Here is an 8,828-nt window from a genome sequence, read left to right on the forward strand (position 1 = left end):
TGGGTGAGCTGAGGATCACTCACGCTCTCGTTTGTAATTACATTTCTCATGCGGATACAGCCCAGGCGTCGCAATGCTCTCTCTCTCTCTCTCTCTCTCTCTCTCTCTCTCTCTCTCTCTCTCTCTCTCTATCCTCCTCCGTCGCATGCCTCTCCTCCTTCCCTCTGTCCTGCTTTCTCTCTGTTCCTTCTCTGTTCTCCCTGTTTCCTGTGTCATCTCCCCTCCCATCTTCCCTCCTCCCTTTTCCTCTGTTCCCTTTTCCTTGTTTTAGTAATCACGGATCTGATATGAGCCGAATAATCCCAGGGTTCTACTACATGGCTTTCACAGATCCAGTCATGTCATCAGGGATCAGAGATCAGTTCAAGGAAAATAATGGTTGGAAAGTATTTTGGTCTCATGTCATGTTAAAGGTTTCCAGTTGGAGGCGCCATTTCTCACCTGTTCCATTGCGTCTCTGAGGAGGCCACAGCAAAGGCTTTCAATGCAGCGATTATGATAATGCCCCTTTGTGTGCGTGTGCGTGTGCGTGCGTGTGCGTGCGTGTGTTCTCACAGTCATTGTTGCACAGGCAGGAAAAGGTCCCTTTTGTCTCCGCTCTGATCAGAAGTCCAGAACATGTGGCGTCTCAACCACACACACACCTCTTCAAGCTGAATCAGCGATGATGGGAGCTGATCAGTGCAGTTAGGGGTATTGGCAGGTGATTGTTGTGAGAGGTGATGAGTACAGAGGCAGGTGTCTGTCTCTGTAGCTGCTGTATTGACAGCTGTCCCGGCCTGCCGATTGTGCTGTGGGTTGACTGGCGGCACACTATTGATGGACAGGATTTGCTGACGTTCCTTTACAACGAACTATAACCTCCACACAACGTCTGACCAACTCTCAAGGTCCTGAAGCACAATGCCCTGCCTCACATTGGTTTGCAGTGGTGAGATACACAGACTCACTTCTGATCTTGGCAACAGTCTCATATTTCTCCCCTCTGATCATGTAGTGCAAATAGCAGCGATCCAGGAGCTACGTGGAAAAACCATCCTGGCTCGCTGCTCTTGTTTTTGTAGTCTCGTATTGTCCAGCCCCAGTGGAGTTGAGTTAAACAGAGACCGACAGTAGCTCTCAGCTAGCACCCTGCCTCCCAGACACACACACGCACACACACACTATGCGTCGGTGCAGGACATGCAATTGAAATGTTGTAAAATACCTCTGTGAGGGAAGAGGGGGAAGAAAGGACCTAAAAAGTCTAAATCACTTTCTTTTTTCGTTGTTGTTGCTTTCGGGTTTTATCAGCGTTTGATTTTTTTTATTGGTGCGAGCAGCATTTTCCAACGCTCTCTTCCCTCTGACCTTCCCCTCGATCACACACACAGACACACACACAGGCACACACACACTGACACACGCAACCTAAGTCTGTGTCTTGCAGCACCTCGGGAAACTTGTGGCTAATTTCATTATTTGGGGGGGAGAGGAATGCAAATGAGCGCAGACAGCTGGTGTAGACCTGGTAGCAGGGAGTGATGGAAGGCCTGGGGGCTGGCGCCACACACACACGTAGAGTCACACACACACGGCTCATCAGTGGCCCCTATCAGACAGACACCGCTGGGTAGGCAAGGCAGGGGTTAGTGGGGGCTCCAATGGAGGACCAGATGGTCTGTGTGTGTGTGTGTGTGTGTGTGTGTGTGTGTGTGTGTGTGTGTGTGTGTGTGTGTGTGTGTGTGTGTGTGTGTGTGTGTGTGTGTGTGTGTGTGAGAGAGAGTTAGAGAGAGATACAGTGATGGGTTTGTGGCTCATTCTGTTAATGTACTGGTCTCTGTACTGACCACCTGGGCAGCTTGGATGTGGCTAGGTGGCTAAGTAACTATTCTCAGAATGCACACACATATAAACCATGTCCGTATGGCGGGGCAGCTCACTTCCAGACAGGCATGGTTCATACACGGGGGGAGGGTGGGTGGGGGGGGGGGGCATCGGCCCTCCCGTCAATCACATACTGGACGCCGTGACTACTGCCTTCTGCTCTGTCGCGCCGCGCCATTGGTCATCATGTGGGTTGTCGTGGCGCTGTGCTATCTGCTGTGTGATTGGTGCACGGGCCGTCGTAGCACATGTGCCTGTCTCGTCTCACTCTATAGGGGATAGCACTGTGGTGTTTTTGCTAAATTACAGTCATCGTTAGGAGACAGCAAACGCTATTTACTCACAAAGGCCCCTTTCACACTCAAGTTGTACAACCGATGTACAACGCATTTGGCTCAATGGTTGTGATTCACAGACGTTTTTCTGCAGAAAAGTTATTACACAAGCATTGTGGAGATTCCGTCCAATGGTTGTGTAAACAGCCATATCTCAGACTGGCCAATAAAAATAAAATATTAAGTCCATTTCCTAACTCTACCTCGACGTGTCCACCATGCTCAGGGCTTGGTTCTAATCATATTGTAGCCCAGCCACTGACCACTGCACAAGATATTATCCACACAATATCATCCTCTGCAATCACACTCTCCCACGCACCCACACATGCACACACACACACGCTCACACACACACACACCCTAGCCTTCTGAAAACAGCAGCACTCACACAGTGATCCTGTTACCTCTAACTCTTATGGAATATGAAGGGATTTGTTGAAGGGAATTATTATTATTTTTTTTACAATTCTAATTCATTGTACCATAACCCTTTCAAATTGAGTAAATCACTGTATTAAGTTATTTTTTCTTTCGTTATTCTAAGCATTTCGCTGTTCTGAGTATACAGATCTACTGAGCGTGTGACATGGGTTAGATCTACAGTTGAAGTCGGAAGTTTACATACACCTTAGCCAAATACATTTAAACTCATTTTTTCACAATTCCTGATATTTAATCCTAGTAAACATTCCCTTCTTTAGGTCAGTTAGGATCACTTCTTTATTTTAAGAATGTGAAATATCAGTATAATAGTAGAGAGTGATTTATTTCAGCTTTTATTTCTTTCATCACATTCCCAGTGGGTCAGAAGTTTTACATACACTCAATTAATATTTGGTAGCATTTCCTTTAAATTGTTTAACTTGGGTAAAACGTGTCAGGTAGCCTTCCACAAGCTTCCCACAATAAGTTGGGTGAATTTTGGCCCATTCCTCCTGACAGAGCTGGTGTAACTGAGTCAGGTTTGTTGGCCTCCTTGCTCACACATGCTTTTTCAGTTCTGCCCACAAATGTTCTATAGGATTGAGGTCAGGGCTTTGTGATGGCCACTCCAATACCTTGACTTTGTTGTCCTTAAGCCATTTTGCCACTACTTTGGAAGTATGCTTTGGGTCATTGTCCATTTGGAAGACCCATTTGCAGCCAAGCTTTAACTGATGTCTTGAGATGTTGCTTCAATATATCCACATAATTTTCCTACCTCATGAAGCCATCTATTTTGTGAAGTGCACCAGCCCCTCCTGCAGCAAAACACCCCCACAGCATGATGCTGTCACCCTGTGCTTCACGGATGGGATGGTGTTCTTCGGCTTGCAAGCATCCCCCTTTTTCCTCCAAACATAACAAGAGTCATTATGGCCAAACAGTTCTATTTTTGTTTCATCAGACCAGAGGACATTTCTCCAAAAAGTACGATGTTTGTCCCTATGTGCAGTTGCAAACCGTAGTCTGGATTTTTTATGGTGGTTTTGGAGCAGTGGCTTTTTCCTTGCTGAGCAGCCTTTCAGGTTATGTCAATATAGGACTCAATATAGGACTCATTTTACTGTGGATATAGATACTTTTGTACCTGTTTCCTCCAGCATCTTCACAAGATCCTTTGCTGTTGTTCTGGGATTGATTTTCACTTTTCGCACCAAAGTATGTTCATCTGTAGGAGACGGAACGCGTCTCCTTCCTGAGCGGTATGACGGATGTGTGGTTCCATGGTGTTTATACTTGTGTACTATTGTTTGTACAGATGAACGTGGTACCTTCATGCGATTGGAAATTGCTCCCAAGGATGAACCAGACTTGTGGAGGTCTATGGATTGTCCCATGATGTAAAGCAAAGAGGCACTGAGTTTGAAGGTAGGCTTTGAAATACATCCACAGGATGTACTCAAATTATGTCAATTAGCCTATCAGAAGCTTCTAAAGCCATTTTCTGGAATTTTCCAAGCTTTTTAAAGGCACAGTCAACTCAGTGTATGTAAGCTTCTGACCCACTGGAATTGTGATAAATTGAATTATTAATTATTATTGTAAACAATTGTTGTAAAAATTACTTGTGTCAGTAGATGTCCTAACCGACTTGCCAAAACTATAGTTTGTTAACAAGAAATTTGTGGAGTGGTTGAAAAACGAGTATTAATGACTTCAACCTAAGTGTATGTAAACTTCCGACTTCAACTGTATCTCTAAGGGTTGGTTCATAGATCTATCTCTAAGGGTTGGTTCATAGATCTATCTCTATGGGTTGGTTCATATATCTATCTCTATGGGTTGGTTCAGAGATCTATCTCTATGGGTTGGTTCATAGATCCATCTCAAAGGGTTGGTTCGTAGATCTATCTCTATGGGTTGGTTCATAGATCTATCTCAATGGGTTGGTTCATACATCTATCTCTAAGGGTTGGTTCAGAGCTCTGTCTCTAAGGGTTGGTTCATAGATCTATCTCTATGGGTTGGTTCATAGATCCATCTCAAAGGGTTGGTTCGTAGATCTATCTCTATGGGTTGGTTCATAGATCTATCTCAATGGGTTGGTTCATACATCTATCTCTAAGGGTTGGTTCAGAGCTCTGTCTCTAAGGGTTGGTTCATAGATCTATCTCTATGGGTTGATTCAGATATCTATTTATATGGGTTGGTTCAGAGATCTATCTATGGGTTGATTCATAGATCTATCTCTAATGGTTGGTCCAGATATCTATCTCTAAGGGTTGGTTCAGAGATCTATCTCTATGGGTTGATTCATAGATCTATCTCTAATGGTTGGTCCAGATATCTATCTCTAAGGGTTGGTTCAGAGCTCTATCTCTAAGGGTTGGTTCATAGATCTATCTCTATGGGTTGGTTCAGAGATCTATTTATATGGGTTGGTTCAGAGATCTATCTCTATGGGTTGATTCATAGATCTATCTCTAATGGTTGGTCCAGATATCTATCTCTAAGGGTTGGTTCAGAGATCTATCTCTAATGGTTGGTTCATAGATCTATCTCTAAGGGTTGGTTCAGAGATCTATTTATATGGGTTTGTTCAGAGATCTATCTTTATGGGTTGATTCATAGATCTATCTCTAAGGGTGGTTCAGAGATGTATGTCTAAGGGTTGGTTCAGAGATCTATATTATAAGGGTTGGTTCAGAGATCTATCTCTATGGGTTGGTTCAGAGATCTATCTCTATGGGTTGGTTCAGAGATGCATGTCTTAAGGGTTGGTTCAGAGATCTATATTATACGGGTTGGTTCAGAGATCTATCTCTAAGGGTTGGTTCAGAGATCTATCTCTATGAGTTGGTTCAGAGATCTATCTTTATGGGTTGATTTGTAGATCTGTCTCTATGGGTTGGATATTTCAAATGATATACTAGGAGGTTTGAGCCCTGAATTCTGATATACCCGTGGTATATCAGACCGTATACCCTGGGTATGACAAAACATGTGTTGTTACTGCTCTTATTACTTTGGTAACCAGTTTATAATAGCAGTAAGGCTTCTCTGAGGTTTGTGATATATGGCCAATATACCACGGCTAAGGGCTGTGTCCAGGCACTCCGCTTTGTGTCGTGCGTAAGAACAGCCCTTAGCTGTGGTACGTTGCCCATATACCACACCTCCTCAGGCCTTATTGCTTAATTATCTTGGGCTTCAACTACAGTTCTAGAGAGGTCAAGCCAGTCATTTTGTGGATATGTGATGTTGAAATAGCTGAAATAGTCCTTTTCTCAGGACGCCCAATTGAGCCACCCACTGTATTGAGCCATCAGCCATTCTCAAGTCTATTTAAAATGAATGAATCTCATTTTCTATTGACACAGCACCAGGTCTGAAAGCTCTTCACATTGTATAGAGGGTAACTTACCTCATCCACTTCCAATATGTAGCCCCCACCTGACTGGTGCCATTGTAGACATTTTAGGTTGTGTGTAATCATGATGATTGACAGGTAGTGAGAGGGTGGACAAGAGAGGCTGTCATGTGGTTAATTTGATAGGTAATGTCCTAAGGAGGCAGGGGTCCATCAGAACACACACACACACATTTGGCTGCTGTTTTATAGTGGGTTAATCATGAGAAGAAAGGTGTGTGACCCTGTCAGGATTGTGTACCACCTGTGTGTGGTGGGGTGGGGTGTGTGGCTGGATGTTTGTGTGCGTGAGTGCATGTGTGATTGCAAGCTTTCCAAAGGGCCACCTCTCATGTCTCAGACAACATGGGGAATCATTTCCATACTATTACCTTTAAACAGCATACCCTGGCCCTGCCTCCCCTCTCTCCCCAACAAGAGCTCACAGTTTGACCAATTTGACTTCAGATTCCAACGTTTATCCACGTTTATCCAAATGACAACCTGGGTTGCTCCTCCGGCTGCAGCTGCACTCTGGGTTGCTCCTCCGGCTGCAGCTGCACTCTGGGTTGCTCCTCCGGTTGCAGCTGCACTCTGGGTTGCTCCTCCGGCTACAGCTGCACTCTGGGTTGCTCCTCCGGCTGCAGCTGCACTCTGGTTTGTTTCTTCCGGCTACAGCTGCACTCTGGGTTGCTCCTCCGGCTACAGCTGCACTCTGGGTTGCTCCTCCGGCTGCAGCTGCACTCTGGGTTGCTCCTCCGGCTACAGCTGCACTCTGGGTTGCTCCTCCGGCTGCAGCTGCACTCTGGGTTGCTCCTCCGGCTGCAGCTGCACTCTGGGTTGCTCCTCCGGCTACAGCTGCACTCTGGGTTGCTCCTCCGGCTGCAGCTGCACTCTGGGTTGCTCCTTCGGCTGCAGCTGCACTCTGGGTTGCTCCTCCGGCTACAGCTGCACTCTGGGTTGCTCCTCCGGCTGCAGCTGCACTCTGGGTTGCTCCTCCGGCTACAGCTGCACTCTGGGTTGCTCCTCCGGCTGCAGCTGCACTCTGGGTTGCTCCTCCGGCTGCAGCTGCACTCTGGGTTGCTCCTCCGGCTACAGCTGCACTCTGGGTTGCTCCTCCGGCTACAGCTGCACTCTGGGTTGCTCCTGCGGCTACAGCTGCACTCTGGGTTGCTCCACTGCTGTGGCCAACGCCTCGCGGCAGGTTACTTTTAGGCATTCATTCTGAATGGTTAAGTTAAGAGTTGAGGTTTGAGATAGGGTAAAACATCTATAAAAGTGTGCCTATCCATGGGATTATGGGCGTCAGCCTGCAGCTTACGCCCATCCACAACACACTAGCAAAACCCAAGCCTGCTTGATGGTAATATCGCTCGCCATTGCCCCTAGTGGCTGGTTCTGAAGGCATCTCATAACGTCCTGGTTCTCTGGTCGGATTTCAAAGTGGATCTTGAGCGACCTGGCTGCTCTCTCCCTTACCCAGTTTACCCCTGACCCAGGAGGTATAGGTGTTGGGGTGTATTGGGGGAGTCCTGTCAGGTGTCAGACCACAGATGGGGTGGGGGTTGGGGGGCTGGTCACGTCTGTTACCCCCCCCATTGCTTCTGAGTGAATTGTTAGCGTGTCCGTGAGAAGCTTCAACTGTTTGACATCTGCCAGCACCCCCTAAACCCCCTCTACCCCCTACCTCCCCTGACTCCCCTACCCCATCATATCACCCCATCTCCCCAGCCTCCTCCCTTCATAAACAACCGTTCATCTACACACATACACGCACACACCGCTCCCTGTCTATCTGCCTGCAGTCCCAGTCATCAACATTTAGATACAGTTATAATTTACTGAGGCCTGCTGTCAAACAACATATGGACTACACACTCTGGGGAGAGAGGTGGGAGAGAGAGGAGGAAGAGAGAGGTGGGAGAGAGGGGTGGGAGAGAGGGGGGGAGAGAGAGGAGGGAGAGAGAGGAGGAAGAGAGAGGAGGAAGAGAGAGGTGGGAGAGAGAGGTGGGAGAGAGGGGTGGGAGAGAGAGGAGGGAGAGAGAGGAGGGAGAGAGAGGTGGGAGATAGGGATGGCGGTAGGGAGTTTGGGAAAGAGGAAGATAGAGGGGGTAGTGAGAGGGGATGAAAGGGTGAGGAGAGAAAGAAAGAGAGAGAAAAACCAATTCTGATTGGGTGGATGGACCTGGCTTGTAAGTGGGTGGGCCTATGCCCTCCCAGGCCGACCCGTGGCTGCTCCCCTGCCCAGTCATGTGAAATCCATAGATTAGGGCCTAATTCATTGACTTTAATTTACTGATATCCACCTATGAACTGTAACTATGAACTGTAACTTTGAACTGTAACTATGAACTGTAACTTTGAACTGTAACTATGAACTGTAACTTTGAACTGTAACTATGAACTGTAACGATGAACTGTAACTATCAACTGTAACTTTGAACTGTAACTATGAACTGTAACTTTGAACTGTAACTTTGAACTGTAACTATGAACTGTAACTTTGAACTGTAACTATGAACTGTAACTATGAACTGTAACTATGAACTGTAAAATCTTTGAAATTGTTGCATGTTGAGTTTATATTTTTTTGACTCATCACATACGCTGCTGCTACTGTGTATTATCTATCCTGTTGCTTAATCACTTTCTTCCTAGTTATATGTACATATCTACCTCAATGACCTCATACCCCTGCACATGGACTCAGTACTCGTACCCCATGTATATAGCCAAGTTATCTTTACTCATTGTGTATTTATTATAACTTTTATAATAATGGCTTATTACTT

The sequence above is a fragment of the Oncorhynchus keta genome, chromosome 35, assembly GCF_023373465.1.
Source record: "Oncorhynchus keta strain PuntledgeMale-10-30-2019 chromosome 35, Oket_V2, whole genome shotgun sequence".
Lineage (NCBI taxonomy): Eukaryota > Metazoa > Chordata > Actinopteri > Salmoniformes > Salmonidae > Oncorhynchus > Oncorhynchus keta.